The 23,972-nt window shown below is 38.9% G+C and overlaps 1 long non-coding RNA gene across 1 annotated transcript in view; it reads right to left on the reverse strand.

The window, feature by feature from the left end:
* Positions 1-2,403: 2,403 nt before the first annotated feature.
* The window catches only part of LOC116666454, a 59,683-nt gene continuing 38,114 nt past the window's right edge, over positions 2,404-23,972 (reverse strand). Inside the window, exons 3-4 of the long non-coding RNA XR_004323322.1 lie at positions 22,084-22,256; positions 2,404-2,541 (exon numbers count right to left, since the gene is read on the reverse strand). This is a non-coding gene — a long non-coding RNA (uncharacterized LOC116666454). The remainder of the gene's footprint in view (positions 2,542-22,083; positions 22,257-23,972) is intronic.

The following is a 23,972-nucleotide window of genomic DNA, read 5'->3' on the forward strand; positions in this document are numbered from 1 at the left end:
AATATCACAAACTGCTTAAGACATTAAATCTTAATGGGAAATATTAGTATGAATGACCAATTTTACATATATGCTCAGTTGGGGTCAGTTGAATATGGACTGGGTATTAGTCGATGTTACAGATTATTATTACTCTTTAGGTGTCAAAATGATATTGTATTTATGTATGAGGATCTCTTTACTCCTCAGATACCTAAGGCTATGTGTGTATTTTGGAGTGTAGTTCATGGATTCTGCATCTTTCAAATGGATCAGCAAAAATAGATCACTATTTCTCATGCTTAAATTGTTCAAAATTTAGCGTCCATGCAAGCAGGAAAAAAAGAGAAAGATACAGGCAGAAAGAAAGAGAAAGCAAAAACCTAATAAAACTGATTTATGAAGAGATAGAAAAAATCTGAATAATTTAATAACAATTAAGCAAATTAATCTACAATTTGAAAATTTTCCATAGAGAAAAATCTAAACCTAAATGTCTTAATGAATAAATTCTACCCAAATTTAAAGAAGAAATAACACCAGCATAGTAGAAACTCCTCCAGAGAACTAAGAAAAGAGGACACTTTCCCATATGTTTGATGAGGCCCTATAAATTTGAACCCAAAACTTAATAAGGACATTGTAAGAAAATTATAGGCCAATGTCATTCATGAACATACACGCAAAATTCCAAAGTAAATAAATAAATGTAAAATTCCAAACAATGTTAGCAAATTAGAGGCTCCATTTCCAGCGGTGACAGAATAGGTTGTATCAGACTGATCTCCCCCCAATAATGGTTATAATCTCTGGGCACCAGAGCAACCAAATGCAGGCAGATATCACAGGCAATACGAGCCTTAAAAGAAGGGAAACACATTGGTTTGACTTCTATTTGCTGACTACGTACCTAACAGCCACCCTAACTCAGTGTTGCACACAGGAAATGGAGCTCAGTTAGGAAGCAGCAGGCTCACTGTGCCAAGGACTCAGAGCCTGGGGCTGCTGAAGTGACTGGAAGTTAAGAGAAGAAATCTTAGCAAAGAGCAGCCAAAGAAAGGATTCTCAAAATCTGTGTAAAACTCTTCTCAGATCCTTGATTGGCTCCTCAACTGCGCAGGCATAAGGCAAGAGTCCAAGAAACCCAGCAGAAAGCAGCAGAAGACAGGCTAAAAGAGCTAAGCAGGGATTTCAGCATCTTCTTGGGAGGCAAAGTTTGGAGTTCAAGTCATGACAAATTAGGGGAACCAGGTAAATAAACATTTCAGGTTTGCCATCGAAATGCCAGAAGAGTCACCTTAAAATAAAGCAGAGAAGAAGTAATTATAGCAAAAGGCTAACAATTGGTAAATCTGAGTTAAGGGTATATGGGTGCTCATTGTACTATTCTTCCAATTTTTTATGTATGTTTGAAGTTTTTCAAGCACAGAGTTGGGAGAAAGCATTGATTAGGACTTTCTAATGGCAGACTGCCTAAATGTACCTAGCTCTCCTCTCTTCAGTGCCTCTCCCCCAGTTATAGAAAAGGGTCGGAATTCTCAAGGAGAAAGAGTGAATGTTTGGAGGTAACAACCCAGAATTTAGGGGGCTGAAAAACAAATGTAACTGATTTTCCCAGTTGGAAAAACAAAGCTGCAGTCAAATCCAGAAATGCAGAAGTCCCATAAGTAGACGGGCTCACACTCCCAAACTCCAGAAAGGCCCTAGAATTGTGTGTAACTTGATGATGAAGCATACGGCTTTGAAAAGAAAAAAAATCCACAAAAGAAGCAATTAGGTGTTCACATCCCCTCTCTGACATTTTACAGATGATTGCCTGGCCTCCCACCTCAGCGGAAGACTGAAAGTTAATTGTGTGGAGAAGATCAACTAGAGGGATTTGATGGGAGGACACCGAGCACATGTAACAGCTGGAGTACTGCAGTGGAAACTGGAGAATGAAATTAAATGATGAGACCCTCCCAATCTCTTCTGATTTCTCAGCTTCCAGATTGATGACAGACAAAATGACATCCCCTCTAAACATACACAAAGGTGATTAGGGGTTACTGTATGGGGAAATCCACCTGACTAAGAGAAAACATCTGAATATCAACACTTTGTAGTTCTCAAATGAAATAGATTTGTGCTTCCTGGTTCACCCAACTGAAAAAGCAAACAAACTACAACAGCCCCGTGCATACAATGCTTCTAGTCACCATTGTGCTGTCTCTAAATATGAATGGACCAGCCAAAGATTTCCAGATACTTATGGCACATGCATAAGACAAGTTCAATAAGATGATGCTTAAGACCTGCAAGTGGAGTTTCTGAGCCATACATTGCTCAGGCAAGGGTTTCATATAAAATATAAAAGTTGTCTGTAGTCCAGATTAGAAATAATCCTTTTTTAATAATGGACATCCAGTGTTTTTAGGGCTCATTAGTGCTTACTAAGGGCTCATGTCCTATTTTCTCTTCCAACAGTCCAATTTTCTTCCTCAAAAGTGAAGACAAGATGGGGACTCCTTGTTAAAGGTGGTTTTTCAGCCACAGCTTTTACCTTCTCGTCTTCCTAAAATCCTATTAAAATGATAATAAAGAAAAAAAAAACACTTTTAATCCCCATACCTTTTTCTCAAGTCTTTCCTTCTCTAATATAATTGTCTGTAATGTTTCTATTCTCTGTTGCTTCCAAATCCATTTTATATTTATTTCTGAATCTGTGAAAATAGGCTCTCTCTGTCTCCCTCCTTCCCTCCCTCTCTCTCCTCTCTCTCCCTCCGTCTCTCCTTCTTTCCTCTCCAAGCTTTCCCAGCTAACCTCTCGTCTCTAGTTTTAGGATCTCTTTGAGTCTTCATTATTACAGAGTCTATAATATCTTTAATTTCTCAAACATGCAAAATAGTTACTTTCCAAAATTTCAATCTACGTTCTGGAGTAAGTTTTCATGCACATTTTTACATCCCACAATTATACACTGCAGTGTTTATTTACTTCTTTGTGGCCAAAGTTTACACAAATTCTGTTTCTTTTTCCTGTTCATACCTACTGTTTGTCTAAGAATATTCTCCTTTCTCTTCCCCTGAGCTCTGTCCTTAGACCTTAAGGTGGCCTGGCCGATACTACCTTGTTAGCCAGTTAGCTGGCAAGGCTGCTGGGGGAAGAAGAGGAGCTATAATTGTAGACAAGTTTATTGAAAATCATTGCTTTATGTTCTGATCTCTATGGAAAAAAAAAGCATACCCCAGTTCTGTTTGCACTTCCTCTTTTCCCATTGCCCCTACTACATAATGGTTTAGGTGCTTGATGAGACAAAATTCTGAGTTAGAAGAACTTAATTTACATAGTTACATAGAAAAAGCTTGAAGGAGTTTGTTTAGACCATAAAAATGCCTCTCAGAAACTCACTGGGATTAATGCTTGGCAGCGTGCCATTTTTTGTCTGCGGTCCTGTCTTCTGGCACTGCCTAGGCTAGACAATCACAGAAGTCTCTTCCTTACTGCGTGGAAGAAATAGAGACTTTTAGTTTATTTGAACAATTATTTCTACTGACTGCCAGGTGTTAGGTAAGTTCCAGTTATAAGATGTTTGTTCGTTCATTCAGCCTGCATGTACTGCAGACCCACATGGTGCCAAGCACTGAGGTAGACGTGGGCACACAGGGATGCCTGAAACAACATCAGTGCCTCCAGGGTCTTTGGGGACAGATAAACATGTAAACCAGTAACTGCAGTGTGATACTGTAAGTGCTACAGACGGGATCCAAAGGGAGTACTGCGGATGGTACTCTTAAACCTGGCTAGGAAGGCGAAAGAAAGTCCTTCAGGACAGGTGACACTGAGATGAGTCTTGAAAGGTAACACAAGAGTTTACCAAGTTGACAAGGCCATGCTAGAAAGAAGGAACATCTTGAGTAAAGTCTTGGATTTAAGAAAGATCACATCTAGGAAAAAGATCGTGTATAGTCTGGCTTGCCTGCAATTCACAAGCATGTTGAGGAGAGGCAGTAAATGAGAGTGGAAAGATATTCATGGCAAAGATCTTAATAGATTTTATATGTCAAGACAACAAGTTGGGGATTTTTCCTACAGATCATGAACATGTCAAAAGGATTTTTTAAAAATAGAAGATGACATCTTTTAATCTGCTTAAAAACAGCCAAAAACAACTTATCTGAAACAGGTCAAATTCTTGCTCTTCATTCTACTGACGATCAGATTTGTTTGATTAATCGATAATTTATCAAATATGGATATAATTCTACATTAGGGACAATCTGTGAGTTAGCAAAGACACTCTCTGTGACCAAACTTTGATCAGGCTCCTCTGAGATTAGACCTTTCAGATTAGACCTTGACCTTGGCCCCCATAGTTGGCAGGGGGGTATGTCTTCAGGGTTCAGTTTTAGCTAGAATCCTGCTAAGTCAGTTTAGAGAGAACTACCCAACCTTGATGTCTGATCACCCCATCCTGCCTTCAGCAAGAATCCTGTCAAGTAGGTTTAGCAACAATCCCCCTGCCTTTGATGTCTCTTCTTCCCTATTTTCCATCCACTGACCTCCACGTTTGGTTCTGTGACTATAATCCCCAGCTGTTTTTGTTGTATTCAGAACTGAGAGTAGTTCCATACTGAGGTAGCTTTTTGTCTGCTGCAATAGTTCCTGAATAAAATCTGTCACTGCTTTAACTACTATCCAGCTCTGTTTCTCTTTGACAGTTACATATAAGACTTTATTGTCTGCTGTGTATGTATGTCTATACACACACACACACATGAACACACACACATATATGTATATATATAAAAATAAATATAAGTATAGGGGGTGAAGGGTATAGGTCAGTGGTAGAGTGCACATTTAGCATCCATGAGGTTCTGGGTTCAATCCCCAGTACCTCCATTAAAAAAAAAAAAGACTTAAATATAAGACCCCAAACCATAAAACTCCTAGAAGAAAAAATAGGGAAAATTCCTTGACGTTGGTCTTGGCAAAGACTTTTTGGATATGACATCAAAATCATAAGCAAGAAAAGCAAAAATAAACAAAAGGACTATATCAAACTAAGAAGCTTCTACACAGCAAAAGAAACAACAAAATGAGAAGGTAACCTATGGAATGGGAGAAATTATTTGCAAAATATATATCTGATAAAGGGTTAATATCAAAATATATAGGGAACTCATACAACTCAACATCAAAAAAAAAAAAAAAAAAAAAGAACAAAAAAACCCCCAAATAAGCCAACTTAAAAATGAGCAGAGGTTCTGAACAGATATCTTTCCAAATGAGAAAAACAAATAGACAACAGGTATATGAAAAGATGCTCAACATCACTAATTATCAGGGAAATGCAAATCAAAACTTCAATGAGATATCTCCTCATATCTGTTAGAATGGCTATCATCAAAAAGACAAGAGATAAGCATTGGTGAGGATATTGAGAAAATGGAACACTTGAGCACTGTGGCTGGGAAGGTAAATTGGTGCAGCCACTGTGGAAAGAGTATGAAGGTTTCTTAAAATATTAAAAATAGGGAGAGGGTAATAGCTCAGTGGTAGAGTGCATGCTTAGCATGCATGAGGTCCTGGGTTGAATCTCCAGTACCTCCATTAAAAAAAATAGAACTACCAGATGATCCAGCAACCCCACTTCTGGGTATATATATCCAAAGGAAATAAAACCACTTTCTTGGAAAGACAGCTGTACTTCCACGTTCGCTGCAGTATTATTCACAGTAGACAAGATATGAAGAGCAACCTAAATGTTCATTAGTGGATGAATAGATAAATAAGATGAGATACACACTCACACACATAAACACACACTTGACTATTATTCAGCCTTAATAAAGGAAATCCTACTATTTGTGACAAAGTGCAAGAAACTGGAGGACATTATGCTAAGTAAAATAAACCAGATATAGAAAGACAAATGTTACATGATCTCACTTGTATTTGGAACTAAAAATGCTGAACTTAAAGTAATAAGAGTAGAGTCGTAACAAAGTAAGAAGATTAAGGGTGGTTACCAGAGCTGGGACACTGAGGAAAGGGAGAAATTAAAAAAAAAGAAAGAAAACAGACAGTGATTGTCAAGGTCTAGGGGGAGGGGTTCAAGGAGCTACTGTTTAATAGATATAGAGTTTCAGTTCTACAAGATGAACAGTTCTGGAGATGGTGGTGATGGTCGCACAACAACATGAATGCACTTAATGCCACTGAACTTCACACTTAAAAATGGTTAAGATAGTAAGTTTTATGTTATACGTATTTTACAACAATTTTAAAAACTGGAAAAACTAAAAAAATGTTTCTGGAAAAAAAGAAGAAGAAAAAATGAGGGAGAACAGATAATTTTCCACATTCCTTAGAAAAAATCCAGTGCTTACCATGGTCTCCAAGGTTCCAAAGGTCCTGCACTTCCTGCCCCCCACCCCACCCAGCACTACACCCTCAGTTCCTAACAATCTTCTTCTCACTCACTGTGTTCCAGCCATCCCAGCCTCCTAGCTATCCCTAGTCCCTGATGCCTCAGAGACTTGGATCTCAATGTTCTGCTGCCTGGAACGCACACTCATTGTTCTCCAAGTTTCCACCTCTGCCCCATCCCAACTTATCACATAGCTTAGAAAACAGACAGCAATTACATGGGGAAAGACTGCCTTTAAATTTGGAAGAAATATGACAAAACAACCAGTCTATAGTAAGGGAGACTCCATTCTTATAAATGATTGTGAATTTGAATAAGCCAGTCTGTCTGTCTGTCTGCCTGTCTGTCTATCTATCTATCTATCTATCTATCTATCTATCTATCTATCTACCTATCTATCTATCTATCTATGCAAATTATATGTTAAGTTATGGAAATGTGAAGTAGAAAGACTTCTCAGTCAGAGGTAGACTCCTGTGGAGAAGCATTCTGTGGAGTGTATCTACAAATCTCTACTAACTGAACTGAAAAATTAAGTAAGTCAGCGGGCATTTCTTTGGAATATTTCTTTTAAAATATGTTTCTTTGGTAAGAAATAACAAGGTATAGGAGAGAAAATTCAGATAAGAATCCAAAGAAAGAGAAGGGGTGGTTGGCAACTGAGAAAAGTCACTGCTGAGCCACAAACTTAGGAGCCAGAACAGGACATTTCAGGCAAAGCAGTCTGAAAGACCAAGTGCAGATGACTGGAAGAAGAACTGGCCCAGGTAGTTTCCCAGCTGATAACCAAGGAAGAGAAAGAGAGTTGGCATCTACGTCTCATCAGCAGATAAGATAATATTTAAAAGAAATACTGCAAAGAAATGCCTGATGACTTCCTTAATTTCATGATCCTAGAAAAGGTATGAAGCCCCTACAGCTATAAGTAAACTTTTCTTCTGTGATCTTGTGCAAGATCCTATTCAGCTAGACACATTGTCCTGACATTAAGAAATGCTACCCAAGGTCAGTAGGCCAGACAATCCAAATGGGTAATTTGGCACCAAGGACTTGAAGACCCAGATCTTACAAGCTTGATCATTGGGATCTACTCCATTATCTGAGACATCATATAGCTGAAACAGTTTTGGAAATGATGAACAAAGTAAGAAGTGTCATACTTCCAGATCTCGAAACTTACACAAAGCAACAGTAATCAAGACAGTGTGATATTGGCATAAGGACAGACATAGAGACCAATGGACTGGAACTGAGAGTCTAGAAATAAGCTTATGTATCTAAGGTTAACTAATTTTTGACAATAGTGCCAACACAGTCCAGTGGAGGAAGAACAGTCTTTTCAACAAAGAATGCTGGTACAACTGGATTACCATATGCAAAAGAATGGTATCGGCTCATATCTTACATCATTTACAAAAATAAACTCAAAATGGATTAAAGACCTAAATGTAAGAGCTAAAATAATAAAATTCTTAGAAAAAAACACAGGGTAAATCTTCATGACCTCAGATTTGGCAATGTTTCTTAGATATGACCAAAAGTATATATAAAAAAAGAAAAAATAAACTAGTTCATCAAAACTAAAAATTTTTATATGACCCAGGAATCCCACTCCTGGGCTTGTATCCAGAAGGAAATCTACTTCAGGATGGCACCTGCACCCCAATGTTCATAGCAGCACTATTTACAATAGCCAAAACATGGAAACAGCCTAAATGTCCATCAACAGGTGACTGGATAAAGAAGATGTGGTATATTTATACAATGGAATACTACTCAGCCATAAAAACCGACAACATAATGCCATTTGCAGCAACATGGATGCTCCTGGAGAATGTCATTCTAAGTGAAGTAAGCCAGAAAGAGAAAGAAAAATACCATATGAGATCGCTCATATGTGGAATCTAAAAAACAAAAACAAACAAACAAACAAAAACAAAGCGTAAATACAGGACAGAAATAGACTCACAGACAGAGAATACAGACTTGTGGTTACCAGTGGGGTGGAGGGTGGGAAGGGATAGACTGGGATTTCAAAATTGTAGAATAGATAAACAAGATTACACTGTATAGCACAGGGAAATATACACAAAATGTTATGATAACTCACAGAGAAAAAAATGTGACAATGAGTGTGTATATGTCCATGAATGACTGAAAAATTGTGCTGAACACTGGAATTTGACACAACATTGTAAAATGATTATAAGTCAATAAAAAATGTTAAAAAAAAAAAAACTAAAAATTTTTGTGCATCAAAGGATATGATAAAAAAAAAAGTGAAAAGACAACCCCAGAATGGGAGAAAGTATTTCTGAATCATTTATCTGATAAGGTTCTAGTACCTAGAATATATAAAAAACTCTTATAATTCAATGACAAAAAGACAAACAGCCCAAATTAAAAATGAGCAAAGTACATAATTTGTCCTTTCACAGGAAGATTTACAAACAACCAACAAGCACATGATTAGATATTCAACATCATTAGTCATTAGGGAAATGTAAATCAAAACCACAATGAAATACCACACTTCATACCCACTAGGATAATGATAATTTAGGGGGAAAAAAACAGAATATAAGAAGTATTGGCAAGGATGCAGATTAACTGAAGCCCTCATTCACTGATGGTAGGAATTCGAAATGCTGAATCCACAATGGAAAGCAGTTTGGCAGTTCCTCAAAAAGCTAAACATAAAACTACCATAAGATCCAGCAACTGTACTCCTAGGTACATAACCAAAAGAATTGAAAACAGGAGTTCAAATAAATATCCATATATGAATGTTCATAGCAGCACTACTGACAACTGCCAAAAGTAGATACAATCTAAATAACCACCAACGGAAGAATGGATAAACAAAAGGTAGTATAGCTATCACAATGGAATATTATTCGGTCATTAAAAGTAATGAAATACTGATACATGTTGTAATATGGACAAACCTTGAAAACATTATGCTATGTGAAAAAAAGCCAGTCACAAAAGACCACATATTACATGATTCCATTTATATGAAATGTCCAAAATAGGCAAATCAGGAGACATAGAAAGTAGTGGTTGCTTAGAAGTGAGGGTTTTGATAGGAAATGGGGAATGGCTGCTAATGGGTATAGTATTTCTTTTGGAGATAATGAAAATGTCCTAAAACTGAATGTGGTGATGGTTGCACATTTCTAGGTCTATATTAAGAAATATTGAATTGCACTCTTTAAATGAACGAATTGTATGGTATGTGAATTACATCTCAATAAAGCTATTTAAACAATATGCAGTAAAGATGAAATAAAGAGTAATTTCCAACTATTTTATTTTGCTCCTTAAAGATACAAGGCATTTTTCCTCTTATAAAATTAATAATATTTTAATATAATGTTATATTAATAATATTATAATAATATTATTTTTAAATTGTAGTGAGAGTAATAGCTTTTTGAAAACCTTCATTTAACACTTTGTAATACACTGAGTCAACAATTTGGTTTCAAGTTCCAAGTATTTTGATCTTTAGTTTTTAACGGCATTCATAAATGAAAATTATACCTCACAATAATGCAGAGATCTAAATGGCATAACTGTTTCAAAGGGAACAAGTTTCTCTGGCGATACTTACTAAAAATAAAATTAATTTTTCAATCCTTTCCACCATCCAACAGAAATTTTCATATAAATTTGAGAGGAAATATCCTTAGTTGGTCTTGGAAATGAGTAAGAAAGTGCTACATTTACATATTTTAAACAGCTGAGTTTAAAATCTATGGAAACCCTTTAGAATATTTTTTGAATGTTAGAAAATTGTTTCTACATTTTTAAGGTATGTATATAGGAGATTTTTACTGGTGACGTAACATTTTCAGCAACAGAAATCACAACGGAAATGTTTCCAAAAAATCGTTTTCAAAATGTTCACTCCATGCCTTGATTTTACTTCATTAATAAAATATCACATTTTCTTTAAAGAAGAAATTAAATGAGTTTATTTCTTCAAAACTGTCGGCTAGTTAGTATACTAATGACATGGTTACTGCTGAAAAGGTCAGCAAATGCAGAATGTTTACTTTTCTTTAAAGAGAAGTCTGTGTAGTTCAGATTGAGCTTGACAATTATTTTAATATTCCGTACATAAAATAATATGTGGAGCTTAAAAGATTTTTATAATCATATCTCATTCCATAAATAAGCATTGTGAAGAGTCCTCTATATAAGAAAAATCAATCCACTTAGCTAGACTTGTAAACTACAAAGCATTAACAAAATCTGAAAGCAAAAAAGATGTGAGAATACTTCATGAACCCCATGTCTTTATTGGATAAAACCTATGCCACATTTGATTGTCTGGCAGACTAAATGGAAGCTCACTGTCATTAACATATCACACAGGAATAAGGGAAACATTCTAAAGATGACAGAGTAGAAAAATGGAAAGTACTTGGGTCCTTGATGTCATTGTTCTGCTGCTGAACTAACCAAACCTGGGATCATCTATCACCAGATTCTTATTGTGTGAAATAGTAAATCCTCATTTTTAAGCCACTCTTAAGCTTTCTTTTTACTTGCTGCCCAGTGCAATCTAACGTGTGCACTGGCTCAGGGTCTTCACACCTGCTATTCATCCTGGTGTAAGAGCGCTCTTACACCAGGGCTTCGTGCAACTGATCAGTTTTGCTGTTGTTGTTTATACTGAAATATAGTTGACCTGTAATATTATATTAGTTTCAGCTGTACAACACAGTAGTTTGATATTTTATAGATACACTCCATATAATATTATAAAACATTGACAATATTCCTTGTGCTGCACACTCCTTCCTTGCAACTTATGTTTATCTAGTAGTCTGTACCTCTTAATCCCCTTCACTACTTTGCTCCTCCTCTCACCCTTCTCTCTGTCTGGTAACCACTAGCTTGTTCTCTGTATTTGTGAGTCTGCTTCTGTTTTGTTGTTTAGTCCCTTTGTTTTATTTTTCGTTTCTGTACTTTAATGTTAATTCTTTTTTTCTCAAGTTACTGTAGCCTTACTCCTTCCTAGGTTACTCTCCATCATGTTAGGCTATGTAGTTTTCTTTGAAGAATTTAATTTCTGAAAGGTTCTGATCTGCTTATTTTCTAATATTTTTATTTTCAATCTTCCTCATGGGCAGAGTCTTCACCTATTTGTTCACTGCTGTGTCCCAGGACAAAAAAAAACTGCCTGGTACATGATGGAATTCCTTCATTTTATTTCCTAAAACTTCTCCAAATAAAGCCTATGCTCCAACATACTGAGCTTCTAACAATTCACAGAATACAATCTATTCCCTCTTGATCCTGTATCTTTGAATTTTCTGTTCCTTCTGCCAACAGATCTCTTCTCCCTCTTCCTCAAGTTCTAAAATTTAAAGTACACACTACGTGTCAGGCACTGTATTAATATGAATATGAAGTTAAGTAAAACAAAGTTTCTACCACAATGAGTTACTACTTCACACCCACTAGGTCACTGGGATGGTTATAACAGACAATAACAATATAAGACAGACAGTAACAAATGTGGCAAGTATGTGAATCTGGAACCTCATGTGCTGCTGGTCAAAATATAAAATGATGCAGCCATTTTCAAAAATAGTTTGGCAGTTCCACAAACAATTAAGCACAGAGTTTTTCATACAATTTAGCAATTCTACTCCTAGATATATACTCCAAAAAACAAAAAACATATGTCTACACAAAAACATATATGAACATTCACAGGAGCATTATTTATAGTGGCGACGAAGTGGAAAGAACTCGTGTCCATAGAATTGTCAATAAATAAATAAAATGTAGTATATCCATCTAATAATTATTTAGCAATAATGAGTGAAATACTGCTATATGCTACAGCATGGATAAACTTTAAAACATTATGCTAAGTGAAAGAAGGAAGTCACGAAGTACCATATATTGTATGATTTAATATTTACATGAAATGTTTAGAACACGCAACTATAGAGAGAGACAGAAAGTAGGTTAGTGGTTGCCTGTAACTAGGGAAGAGATGGGCAGGGCTGACTGGGGTGATGGCTAATGGGTATGGGGTTTCTTTTGGCGGTAATAAAATATTCTAAAATTGAATGTGGTAATAGATCCACATATCTTAATATTATAAAAGCCACTGAATTGTATACTTTAAATGGGTGAATTGTATGGTATGTGAATTATATTTCAAGAAAGCTGTTAGAAATATGTAAATCATCAAAACCCATAAAACCCAAATCTCTGCCATCCCTAGATGTCTTCCAAGACTAAACTCTAGTTTTCCTCCTCAAGGAAGTCTTGGTTCTGTGTCCCAGAATTCTATAGCTGCTTATTTCATAGCCTGCATCACTACTATTGTAAGTCTTACTGCTTTGTCCCTTCCATCACAGTGAACGTTCCTTCTGTTCTGAATCCCAAGAGCCTAGAACACACAGAGTACATGCTTTAGTGAATGTTGGTTGAGAGAAAGAATATGAGGAAGTAATTAGATTAATAATAAAGAGAAAAGGAAGAGTTCTGTTTTATTTTAGATTAGGAAAAGATTGCAAAACTTTAAAAAAGCATAGTGTGATGGAGCAAATCCAAGGATGGGGTATGAAAACAAGAGATCGAGTTCTCTAGAGCAGAGCAGTATCAAGTGGGGGGGTCGGGGGGAACTTAAGGGTTTTCACAACGTAGATGCTCCTCGTGTAAGGAGATCAAAGTTGCTGGACAACAGGGGCCTAGCTGTAGCTCTATCAAATGACCACTTGTCACTTGAAGTTGTTCTGAGTGTTGGCAGGAAAGTCTGAAATAGACAAGAAAAAGTCAAGTCCCAAAGATCTCAAGAAATGTGGAACAGTGACAAGGATGGAAGAGGACAATACAAATCAATAATATCCATTTAAAAAGAAGATACAGGCATCACCTTTTTAGCGTAGGGAAGAGTTTTTTAGAAGTGAGAGTATTAACTAAGTAAGTTTTAGAGCTGTATTAGCAGAATCTCTCTGCCACCTCCATAGTTCCTTCCAGGTTCTGTCAAACAACTGTTGGTCTGTTGTAATCTTTACAACACCCTTTAAAATGTCAAAGGATTTCCACCAATTTCTACTGATATTTATCTTCTGTTGCCTTGCCCATTACATCAAATGCCCTGAACCGTCATAAACTTTGCATTTTAACATCCAGCATGAAAGTCTTTCCCGGCAAGTTTGTGGCACTACAAGCACTCTCTTGGCGTATCTTTTAATAGAAAAGGTCAAAAGAGTTCTCAAAAACAAGTTAATAAAAGTATGAAGAAATACCACAGGGCCACCAACAGATTTGTGAAGGTCATTTCAACTGCAAAGAGCGCAGGCTTGCACACTAGCACTCACTGGCCGAGACGGTACAACCGTGAGAACAATGAGGTACCACACTAACCTGGACTGAGGGCTTTCTGCATGTCTACTATGTTCTTAGCACTTTACATGCACTAATTCTAATCCTTAAAGCAGTTCTACAACAGGAGCCTGTGGGAGGGTACTATTATTATCTCTGTTTTTACAGAGCAGGAAATGGAGAGAGTGGTCAACATCAGGCCAGTCTGACTCCCAAGCCCGCATCCTAATCCCTTGACTGTACTTCTCGCTGAGCCTCTCTACATACTAGTTGCCTGGACCTGAGAAAGATGTGTAATACTATTATATTACCATATGTAAACATACATATATGTTACTTGTGACGTGAAAAGCACTATAAAGAATGTGCACTCTATGCAGAAACACTAACTAAGGTATAATTATTATATCTGCATTATTAAAAGAATGTACTAAAAATGGGCTGGAAAAGGCAGTAGGAATTCAGTAGACTACTTATCATTCCCTGAACACTATTATCTTTGACACCTTTGTGCTGCTACACAAGTTCTTTCAATGCCTAGACTGCCCTTTTCACCCTTAGCTGCCTACTGAATAATAATTACTATTCATACTTCAAGATACATAATATTATCACTTCCTCCATGGAAACTTCTCCAAATCTCCCGAGCAGAATTAGTCATGCACTTGGCTGGATTCTCAATTGCTTTGTTTATACACCTTTTATACCATCTGTAAACGTTGTGCATGAGACAGAAACCACACTAAGTACTTTAAGCAGATTTAATACAGGAAATTTGATGCTTATATAGTGTTGCAAGGGTTCCAGGCTAGGTCTTCTGAAATGGACTCTAAGAGCACCACCACCAAACCACACCATACCTAGGATTCAGGGGACGGAAAATCAGAGTTGGAAAGTTGCCAACACTGCAACCGAAATTGCCTCTTGCCAGCCACAGAGTTGGCAAGAGAGCCTATACATGCTGCAGCAGAATAACCACAGTCCCCAGGACCTTGACTGGCAGCAGAAAATAACCAAAGGGGCAGGGGTTTGCCCTTCCAATGCATCAAACTGGTGAACCTAATTTATCCAGAACCTAGCTGAAAGGGAGTCTAGGAAATGAAAGTTTTAGCTTTCCAGCCTTTGCAAACAGCAAGGCTCACCAGAAGGAAGAAAAATGAAGCTGAGTGAGTCAGTTCGTATCACCTACCAAGCACAGTGAGGGCTGAATTTGGGTGTATCTGCTTTCACTAGTGGCTCATAAGGGGGAGCAAAAACATCTTATTTGACTTTTCTAATCCCCTCCTTCAAAAGTATCAATAGATATTTGTGGAGTAAAGACTAATTCTTTACTATCTCCTATTTGTTTTGCTACTAAGGTCAACATAGACTATGGGGCATTATTCGGTCTCTTACTGAATGGACACACTCCACATGTACTGAGAAGCAAGCAAGTGAGCCTGAAAAGCTGGAATATGGACCAGGTGAGCAGTGGGAACTTAGATCTATCATACCTAAGTCAGCTGCTTCTCAAATAAGAAGTGTGCTGAATAACCACTTTCTATATTGGAATATACCCAAACCCCATAGGTGTTTGGAGATTTTCCTAAACTCAATTTGATCACAAAAGTTTGGGGGGGGGGAGAAAGAAAACTGTATATTAGGAGAATAGCCTCTGGGCTTCAGGAGAAAAATCTCAGCATTGTCAATAAATAGATCACTTTCACATAGGTTGGTTTTTCACAGAACCCTGCTGTAGTCTTATTAAAAGTGTTCAATAGCTCCCATTTCCACAAAATAAAATAAAACATCCTTATCTGGCATTCAAGACCCACTGGCTGATAAATCTTTCCAAAACCAACCCCACCCATTATACTTAATACTTCCAAGGGTCCACTCATTCCCCAGATGGGCCATATGCTTCCTTCCATGTTTCGCTCTCACCATTTTTCTTTCTGGAACACCCTCTCCTCTTAGTTCTGTTTTAAATGGAACCTGAATTTCTCTGAGTTTCAGCATTCCCTATCCTTTACAACTTAGTCTCCACCCTGTTTCTTCCATGAAGCTCTCCCGAGACCCAGTTCTTTAATATTCTTCCCTTTTGCCACCTGCTAATGCCACTGCCTGTTCCATTTATTACATATGCTTTGAATCTTGTCTCTTGTTTTTGTCTTAAGTACACTATATTTCAGTTAGAGTGTTAGGTGCTTAATAGCAGTACATGGTCTTAAATATTTTTTCCCCTACATATTGGTCTGATAACTTACCTCTTTGTTAAATGTGAGATAATAACAATTATACTTTTTCTTAGGTTTTATTTAATGTATATTTGATCATTAAAGCAATATAATTTTGTTTAATACCTACAATATGTTCTCCCTACAACCATTCATTATGGAAACTTCTGGACATGAAATATTAAGGTTAAATATCACATCTAGAAGATTTTCCCTATCTGGCCTCTGCCTCCAGTAGGCTGGGTTTTATTATATTGATCTATCACAGCTGTAATAGCTAGTTTCTGGTGCATAGTTAGTTTCTGGTTCATCCAAAAAAAATCTCGGTTGCTTAAAGTAACAGTCATTTATTTCGCATGATTCAATGGGTCAGCAATCTGGGCTGAGTTCAGCTGGGACAGCTCATCTCTGCTCTATGTGACTGGTTGGATTCACTCACAGAGAGATGCTGGGAAGGCCAGGCCTCCCTCTCTCTACATGGTCCCAATGAGTCTGGCCTTGACCTGGTCTCATGGTTGCAATCTCTTAAAAGAATGAGAGCACAACTCAAATGATGTCACTTCTGCTGCATTCTTCTGCAAAAGCACATCATAAGACCAGCCAAATTCAAGGGACAGGGTAATAGACTTACCCTAGTGATAAAAGGAGTTACAAAGCCTCCATGGACGTTTTTATCTACTAAATCCACTGTACTCCATCTGTTTATTGTCTGTTTCCATAATTAGGTTGAGAAATCCTTGTATGCCTTGTCTTGATATGTTTTCATGTCCTGGGTACTTGGCACAGAGTAAACTGCTCCATGTGAAATTAGATAAACATCAGGCTGCATGTCAGGCAGTGGTTGGAATACAAAGATATAAGGAATAGAAGACATGGTCCCTGCTCGCAAGGATTTTACCATCTGGTAAAAGAGGGAAAATGGTGAGGCAAGACTAAAGGGCCTTTTCAAACACTAGAAAAAGTACTATTCCAACAAGAAAATGGAAAACGAATTACCTTAATGGGATACACATGTCAGAAGAGCAAGCACACATAACATCTGGTAACTGGGAAATAGAGACCAGCACCGTGTTCTGAGGATAAGATTTGGATTCTTAAGTAATAATTAGTAGATGGAACCAGATGATAAATGGCCCAGGATAAGAGAGTAAAACTGTATGTTCAAAAAAGTAGTGGCTGCCTACTTTTCCTGGAATAGGAGCTGGTGCCAGGGCACAGTGGGAGGCTGAAGGGGCATCTTGGAATAAGGCTGCTTGAATTTTAACTTGGTGATTGAATATTAGACCAGAAGAGCAACAGGATAAATACTGTGTTTAGGGAGAGAGCCACGGCACTGTATGTAAAATGGACAAAAGAGGGAGAGACAGGAAGCAGAAAGAAACAAGTATGCTGAGGGCCTAAACCTCACGTTGGCAGCGAGAATGGACTAGAGGAATCCTGGAGATGGACAGTTAACTGAGCCCCTGCCGTTCTTTAAGACGCAGTATTTCACCTGATCCTTCAGTAACTCTGTGATACAGATGTCAACACCACCATCTTACAGATGAGGACAGGAAAATTCAGATAACTTAGGTTAACTAGCCCAAGATCATATACTTGTTAGTGAAAGAGCTGGTTCTTTTGAGTTAAAGGTTGTAGTCTTCTCTTCTTAGGATTAAAAAATATTTTATTATCTAACTTATTTTACCACAAGTTTGTGCAAGGTCCTTGCCAAATGTTGAGCAGGTCTCTAACATAATCAGACACTGTCCCTGCCCTCCCTATTCCTAATACAGTGGAGAAGTGAACGGACACTTCAAACAAAATGCAAGGGAATGAAGAGGAGACAGAAAAAGGAAGATTGAGCACAGAGGCATCCAGCCATTAAGTTCCAACATAAGCATGAAACATTCATTCAACGTATATATAGCACTTACAAGTGCAAGCCCTGAGCAGGGTGCTGGGGAGAAAAGATGAATCAAACACTATTCCTATCTTTCAAAACAGTAGAGGAAATTGGCATGTAACAAATAAATGCAGTTTAACTACTGCAAGGGGAAGATGGGATTCTGTGCACAGTAAACCAAGAGACATTTAGGAAGGGATTATTTCCTGATGAAGCATCAAAGAAAAGCTTCACAAAGGAGTTAGACCTTGATCTGCGTATTGATAGGTAAGAAGATGGCCAAGTAGCAAAAAGGGGTAAGGAAACTGTGACTGGTGTGGAGGTATACGGAGCAGGGGATGGTGAGTGCATTATCATTCACTGCGAGGCTGGAATCACATGGTAGACAGGTGCCAGATCCCGTGAGGCAGGGCAGTTTCACTGAGGCAGTATAAAACAGCAGGTAAGAGGGTAAATGCTAGGGTCGAACTGATAGGCTTCAAATCTGTACTTCCTCTCTGTTTGGTTTTAAATCAGCTGTTCAGCTTCATTAAGCCTCAATTTCCTCATCTATAAAATGGAAATGATAACAAGACAATAATAGACAGGTGTCAAATAGAAATCAACCAAAAGGTTTTAATCTGATAAGTATGGATTGAAGTATTTGGCTTGGATTCAGAATAAAAAATGGGCTTCCTAATACTTGCTCTCAAAGCCACATGTTGGACCCTACATGTGAGGAGAGTTGGAGCTGCTGAAAAAGTACTTAGTGTGAAGGACTGAAGCCTTCTAACACCTTTGGAGACCCTTGGAGACCCTTAGAGTATGGTCCACAGACCACAGCAGCATCAGCATTACCTGAAAGTTTAATAGAAATGCATACTCTCGGGCCCTGGCAAAGACCTACTGGACCAGAGTCTGCATCTGAATGAGATCCTTTAGCTGACTTCTGTGAACATTGAAGTTTGAGAAATGCTACCAGAGAGCACTAGAGAAACTGGATAGATGAGAGACTCTCCATCTGGCCTATGAGATCCAGCCTTCCTTCTCCCATGGGAGGAGCCAGTGAAAGGGGCATAAGAGGCAGAAGATTCTACCTGATGCCTGTGAAGGTGTAAGTTCCTGCTTGGGGCTGGCAGGAATTCAGAATGGGTGAGAGGATGCTTTCTCCTGTAAGTATAGAGACGGGGGAGGAAGATTACCCCACGTATGTGACTCTCGTGTGCAACAATCCTGGAGATTGTGAACGCAGGACAAGAGGAAAATTTGAAAAGACAGCCAATTTGGAATATGTTACAGTTTCTTTTTTATGTTTAAATCTTAGCTCCAGCTAGAATTTGTTCTAAGTCTCTGCTCAAATGTCATCTAATGGGACATTCCCTGAGCACTTTACAGAAACCCCTACCACTGCCACCATCTCCAATGTTCAGTACTCCCTGCTGCCCTTTCCGTTACCTTAGTTTATCTGTCTCCTCCCCTCCCCACTAGAATGTAAGTTCCACAAGGAGCGGTATCTATTTTGTTCATTGCTTAGAACAAAGGGGCACTGGGGACATATAGTAGGTAATAGATAACTATTTGTTAAATGAATGGATATGAGTTTGAGATCTCATGGGGCATCAGGTGGAGCTGTCACATAATAACTGTGTTTATAAGTCTGGAGCTCAGGGGAAAATTGGAGTTAGACGTAAAGGATGGTAGTCATCAGCTACTGACGGGCTGTGAAGCTTGGAGGCTAGATGAGATCACTTGGACAGAATCCTGCCTTTAAGGGGAAGATGATTTCCCTGTTTGGTTGAGGTGACGTGGGATCCCAGGAGAAAAAATGGTGTCTTCCCCAGAGAGGCCTGGGTACAGAGAATAAACAGGTCACCACAAGTGCCATCAGATGCAGCCACCTTTTCTTGTTTTCCTTGGACAAAGCTAGCAACTTCTTGGAAAGTTTTATGATGTCACAAGAGGCAAAACTGCCAACAGCAGCATTTATCATTTATGGCAAAACACTTTAATAATTCACTGCTTCAATTAACATTTGCTGTTAATCAAGATTTCATGTCTGAAAGCATCACACCCAAGCTCAGCAGGTCGGTTCAGAATCAACTCCATCTGTCTGTCATAGAACCCAGTAGGAAGGACACAAGGAGATAAATGCCAGGCCTACTTAAAGCTGGTGGTGGGGCCCCCTTCTGAAGCAAGCTGCTCCTGGGAGCCAGGCACCCTATGGAGTTAGGCAAAGCAAACTCTGCCTCCAAAAGGGGCCTGGACTTTTCAAAGGAAAAGCAGAATGTCTTCCCTATGTGAGAGGAAGAGATTACTAATTAGATTAGGTCTCTTTCAAAAACCCTTTATTTCAAGATTTTCTCTCTGTTTCTTCGTTTCCCGCAAGCTGAAAAAACAATCTGTACTGGAGCAGAGCCTTGTTCACATATTTGATCGTTTAAAATCTGATCCTCTGCTGATAACTGTTTCTGCTAAAAGGCAGCACTTCCCTCCAGGAACAGAAAAGAAGCCAGAAAGGATGCCTTTCACCATTTATTGTTGCTATTATTATTATTATATCTACTGTTCTAAGATGTATAAAATCTTATTTTAAAAATTGTAACTTAAATAAGCACACTTTACTGAGATGAAATCATATTAAGGGATTACTAGATAGCATCAAATGACCAGAGATTCTGCTCTTTGACTTAAATAGCAGTTACTTAATCTCTCTGAGCCTCAGTTGTTCTACCTATAAAATGGAATAACAGTATGGAACTCAGAAGGCTGTTGTAAGTATTAAACGAATCACTGCAAAACACTTTGCACATGACTTGTCTCCTGGGAAGCACTAGACCACTTTATGTGCAACAGGTGCGATGCACTTCACACCCTTAGGGACTAAAGGTGAGCACAACTCCTTTATTTTTTTCAATTACTCACTTCAGCTATTCATTCATTCAATAAACATTTATTAAATGATTACTATGTACTAAGGATTGTTCCAGGAGCTGAGGATCCATTCAAGATCCCCGCTCCCATGGAACTTGCAGTCTAATACTAGAAGAAATACTAAATGAATTAATTCATAGCTAGACACTCCTTCAATTATTCATTCATCTGTTGCCACTCCCTCCCTGACTGCACCCCACCCCCCACTACACCATAAACTAGTTGTTAGCTTAGATTAGAGAGGTGACAGACAAATAGGTAGGTAGACAAAAATAATTATGAAAACATTAAGTAGTGGTAAATGCTAACTTGAAAATATTAGAATGATGGGAAGTGGGGGCTACTTTTACTTGGATGTCCAAGAAAGGCCTCTCTGATGCTGGGATGTGGAAGCTGAGGAGCCAGAAGTGCAATGAAGCAAAGGGAACAGCTGGTACCCAGGCCCTGGGGTGGGAATGAACTTTCCTGCTCCCGAAAAATGTGGCTCCAGTGCAGAGGGCAAGGGGAAGAGTGATAAAAGAAGGGGCTGGAAAGGGGTCAGACCTTGCAGGGCCTTGTAGTCCAGTGTATGGAGATTCAATTTCGTTTCGAGGAGGATGTTAAGCCACTGGCGTGTTTTGGCATGGGAATGACAAGGTTGATTTCTATTTTTAAAAGTTAACTCTGTGTAGAGAGTGAATATTACAGGGGAGAGAGCTGAAATGAGTCAGGAGGTAAGTAAACCAGGACAGCAATGCCAGTGGCCCAAACCAGCATCACAGAAGCAGAAGTAAAGAAAGGCAGATGAATTTATGTAGGTTTGAGAGATGGGAGTCATTAGGGCTTATTGATAAGACTGGAAATAGGGAAAGGGAAAACAGATTTCTGGCTTGAGCAACTTTAAGAAATCCAGTTTCTCCCCAGTGAAACCCCCACCATGCTCAAAGTGCCAGAACACCAGGGGCTCACTCGCTCTGAACAGCTCCATCCTACTTCTAAAAACACATGCAGGAAAACACGATCGCTTCACATCCTCCACTCTTCCGCTGCTGTCTCATGTGATTGGGCACTGGTTTCATAAAGTGAGGGGGTGCTTGTTTACAGCTGCGGCAATAACCTCTATAAAGATCCTTCACCTCCGCAGTAACGCCTCATCCTTGGATCCCCAGCGTGTGACTTGGTCAGCTCCAGAAACACACCTTCGCCATTTCCCCCAGAGTCCACAGCCTGCCGGGGTGGCTGCGCCTGCTGCCGTGCCAGCCCCAACCACACCCCGAAGCAGAGCCCCCAGCCCCACCCAAGGCCCACGCGCCGCACTCCCGGCCGCAGCCCAGACTCACCCACGGCAGGCTCCTGTTTGGGGCCTTTGTTTCATTTCCGGCCCTGGGCCTCATGTTTGCTATGTCGATGGACTCTAGGAGTTTTCCCATCAATGAATCGCCTTCTGCAAATCATTTCACATCCTCCTCTGAGCTCAGCACACTGTGCAGACAGGACCACAGCTTTTGCTCAGCTACATAAAGAGAGAAAAATGCTCTTTTAAACCTAGTCCCAGGGCCAGGTAAGCCTACTGGTTATTTATTTAAATAAATAATGATTCAAATGTTTTGCTCACAATTAGCCAGTTGCCATCTCCATTAGTAGAAATAGAAGAAGGCCATAAAGCCAAATTTTCTGCCTCAAAAGTTACCTACTTATACAAGCAAAATTAAGTTTATATGTCTCCCTGAAAAAGTGTGTATATATAAAATACAAGTAGTATTCTGAAAAATATATATAGTAGTCAATGAGTCAAAGCCAATATGGAGACTGACAATCTTCCAAGAACATAATTTATCTTGGTGGCAGGTGGGGAACATGCCATTTTGAGGTGAGATGAACTGATGCTCAAATTAATTGGAGCAGGCAGCGGCCATCCTGCACAGCAAGGAAAGGGTCTTTTAGAGGAGTGTGGGTCCTTCTGTGAAGCAGGCCAGGCTCCGAGATTGCCAAATGCTCCTTAACACAATAATGGTGAAGTGTATCGTTCCAACGTAGGCAAGGCCCAGAGTCATGCTGATACAAATTATTTCCTTCTTGGTACATATTAAATTGTATTGTCCTTGGCAAAAATTATATTCACCTTGATGAGATGTATTTACATGTTAGGATAAATAGCAAAAAAAATCTAGTTTTCAGTTTTCTCTTTAGGAAATTAAAGGTAAGCCTCACCCCACCTTACCCCTCCCAATTTAGCAATGAATTGAGCATAAGGAAACTGCAGTGAATGCATTGGCGAAACTCGAGATACTACTGTAGTTTGCAAAATGCCAAGATGAAACTCTTAATCCTAAGGTGTGCAGGGAGCTCCCTGAGTGAAGAAGGAGGGCGCTGGAAAGAGAGATGCAAGAAGGGGAAGCTGACCCAGGGAGAAAGCAGCGTCAATGGGAGGGAATGTCCACTGGGCACATCTGAGCAGAGGCTGAAGGATGGCTTTTGTGGCACAAACTGGACTGAGTTCTGAGCTTGTTCCCATAGTGAGGTGGCCTCTTCCTTCCCTTCTATTATTATAGTTCTGCCTGTTTTTCTGATGAAGAACAGGGAGACTCTGGCAGTGCAGCCAGGAAAAATTTTGTTGTTCCTAGTCCCATCACAGGGCTCTGGCTGAGACATTTTTGAAGGGTTGTGGTCCATGTGGATTATTAAATGACAACTGGTTTTCAGAAGTGACTATCTCAACAAAGATCACCCCCTCAAAAGTGGGAGACTCAATGGCCCGTCACAAATGAGCAGAGCTGAGAAGGGCCCTGCCACACTCAGATTACAACGCGGAGCCGGGCCCCACTCCTGTGTGACCACATGGAGGACTTGCAGGTCTCTTCCTGGCCCTTCTTTCTTGCTTTATATAACATTTGTGCTCTTGTAAAATCAGTTTTATAGTTAATTTATATAAATTGGATGTCAACCTCCCTTTTATTTCTGCTATCATTGTAGACATTATAAACCCAAAAGAAGAAGTTTCTTTTCTTTTTTTTTTTTTTTTGGTGTTCTGATTCTATTTTTTTATTTTTATTTGTTTGTAGGGGTAGGTTTATTTATTTATTTTTATTAAGAGTCTTATTTTTTTCAGAGCAGTTTCAGGTTCACAGCAGAATTGAGCAGAAAATACAGAGAGTTTGCACATAGTCCTCCCCACCTACGCATATTACCCTACCCTCAACATCCCTCATCAATGTGGTATATTTGGTAC

The sequence above is a fragment of the Camelus ferus genome, chromosome 10, assembly GCF_009834535.1.
Source record: "Camelus ferus isolate YT-003-E chromosome 10, BCGSAC_Cfer_1.0, whole genome shotgun sequence".
NCBI classification, from domain to species: Eukaryota; Metazoa; Chordata; class Mammalia; order Artiodactyla; family Camelidae; genus Camelus; species Camelus ferus.